The sequence below is a fragment of the Montipora capricornis genome, chromosome 5 (assembly GCF_036669925.1).
Source record: "Montipora capricornis isolate CH-2021 chromosome 5, ASM3666992v2, whole genome shotgun sequence".
NCBI lineage: Eukaryota > Metazoa > Cnidaria > Anthozoa > Scleractinia > Acroporidae > Montipora > Montipora capricornis.
In genome coordinates this window covers 8,488,241-8,490,740 of record NC_090887.1, presented here as the reverse complement: position 1 = coordinate 8,490,740, position 2,500 = coordinate 8,488,241, and the positions used below count along the sequence as shown (strand labels likewise).

Sequence of the window (2,500 nt, the reverse complement as noted above, 5' to 3'; positions counted from 1 at the left end):
AGGGGTAGACTACGTACGGGTCGCATGATGACGTCATAGCTTAAACCAAAATTTTTGGAATCGTTTCTTAACCATGGTGGTCACTGTTTTGCTGTTAGATTTCTTGCGTTTGTGTTTATCTCAGTTCGTACTTCTTAGAGCATAGATAAAGATACAGGCTACAATTGGTGAATGATTCATTTTGTACTTGCTTCGAGATAAAACCGCTAAGTAATCTCAAAGACTTTGTGTTTGTTTGATCTTTTTCTTTTGTTGCAGCAAAGCAAAGATCAAAGAAGCTTTAAGCACTGTCAAATCTCCGTATAAGGCGAATCTCCCGGGAAGGGGGGGGGGGGGGGGACTCCCATATAAAAAGGGGAGGGCTGCTCGTCGTCTCGATTAGGGGTGTAAATTTCGGATTTTGGTCTCACTTACGGTGTTCTGGGCAAAACGCAATCATATGTAGCCGTGAAGGTCTCCTCTAGGGTTGCGCGCGAAGAAATATAAAAGTGTTTATTTATACTTTTATCTCTTCACGTAGGTGAAAGTATTAGATGATAATGTCTTTGCCATTATTAAAAGGCACTGTATTTTTTATATATCCGCGTTTTAATATGGTCTCTTTTAGGGGTAAAAAAAAAACCTGGGCCACGCCCAGATTGGTCTCCATTACGGATTTAATTTAAAATTTCCGACAAGCATCCCTCCCCTTTTAAAATTGGGAGTCCCTTCCCCCCTAGAGCGAATCTTCTCCATGCTAAGCCGAAGAAGTACCAAGTTTTAGCAATGACCCCTCGAAACGTTGACAAGACAGCAAAGGGTGAATGTACCCTCGACATCGATAATCAACGTCTCAAACCAACAACTAATTTAAGAATTCTTGGAGTAAACATAGATGATCAACTCACCTTCACTGAATACGTAAGCGACATCTGCAAAAAAGCGAGTAAGAAAATAGGGGTGCTATTGAAGCTGCGCAACCTTATCTCTTCCAAGACCAAGCTTCAACTTTACCTAACAGCAATTCTTCCTCATCTGACATATTGCCAGATCGTATGGCATTTTTGTAAACAATCTGAGAGGCGAAAACTGGAGAGACTGCAAGAACGCGCTCTAAGAGTAATTTACAACTGCAGGACATGTACTTATATGCCGTGCAAAGCTGACCTCTCTCTACAACAGGCGGCTTCAAGACATTGTAACATTAATGTACAAAGTTAGAAATGGTTTGCCGCCTGATAACATAGTTGAACTTTTTAATACTGCAAACAAAGGTTACTCATTCAAAGTTCATTCATTCATTCAGCCGACTAGTGGAAACCACTGATGAGCTCTTAGAGGCGAACTTAGCTTTACTCAAGTAGTCTCAATTCTGCGCTGTGCAATTTTGGAGTTTTGACAGTTGTTGCTGTAAACCTAATTTATTGTTATTATGTTTACAGAGAGAGAACATGTAACTGACTGTGTCACATACGTCCAACGAAATTTCTTCAGTGTGAATTATTCAATAGACAGTAAGGAATTAAAGATGTATTGGGTTGTATCAAGTTCAAGTTTTTCGATCCGTCTTGCGAGTCGACCAAGATATTTTTTGTCAAGATCAACGCACCCTTGGGTCTCCCTCTCTCATGTTTGCCATCGATTGGATTTGAAACAAGGTTTGGTCCAGCAAAGAGATAGCCTGCGAACGCAGACGTACTTCCGGCGGTCGTTCTCTACGTCTGCGTTCGCAGGCTAGCAGTACGGAGTTTAAGATCTACGACGCGACGGTAACGAAAACGTCATTTAAAATTGCAAGTTTAGGTTTATTAATCTTTTTCGTCATTATGTCGCTTTAGCGCAACATTCCAGGAATTGAATTAGGAGGTGCGGTGTTGAAGATAAGTCAGAAAATTCAAATTCGCTGCCTTGTGTTCACGTTCTCCGTAAAACTTGAGAATTGGTCATTTCACGTCGCAGATTTGCCGAAAACGTGAAAGAAATGTACAAAAACGAAAAATGCACGTGCAGAGCGTGCAAAGCTATTGTTTTTGCTCGTTAAATTTGTGACGTTTTTGTTGCCGTCGCGTCGTAGATCTTAAACTCCCTAGTAAAAAAAGAGAGCACGCGCTCTTCCCCGATGTGGCCCGGGATCAATTCCTGAACTCTGCTAATTTTTAAATATCCTAAGGGATGTTTTACGCACTTTTGTGGTTCATTTCGCGAGCATGACAAGCATTAGCGGGGAATGACGAAATCTCTAACGAATAGCTAACGCTCAAAGCTTCAGCTTTCAAATCTCTTTACGGTGGTCAATTTACAATGTCAACTCGCTGATAAACCCATTTCTGGTTTACGCCGGGTACTTCGTTTGCGCGTTCTTTGATTCAATTACAGTCCCCTCAATTATTTCCCCTCAGTTGAACATACCCGACGATTTTCGGCTGAAAAACACGACTCCCAAACACTTGTTGCTGCGCGTGTCTTCAATGAATTACCTATAACGCGTAATTCTTATCAAAATTTAACTTTTCGCTCGTTT

At 41.2% G+C, this 2,500-nt stretch overlaps 1 protein-coding gene across 1 annotated transcript in view; it reads right to left on the bottom strand.

Annotated features, from left to right (window-relative positions):
• Nucleotides 1-2,500, bottom strand: part of LOC138049380 (dnaJ homolog subfamily C member 13-like) — a 28,407-nt gene that overhangs the window by 20,519 nt on the left and 5,388 nt on the right. Inside the window, exon 3 of the mRNA XM_068895632.1 lies at nt 888-911. The gene's annotated coding sequence lies outside the window, so the exon portion shown is untranslated. The remainder of the gene's footprint in view (nt 1-887; nt 912-2,500) is intronic.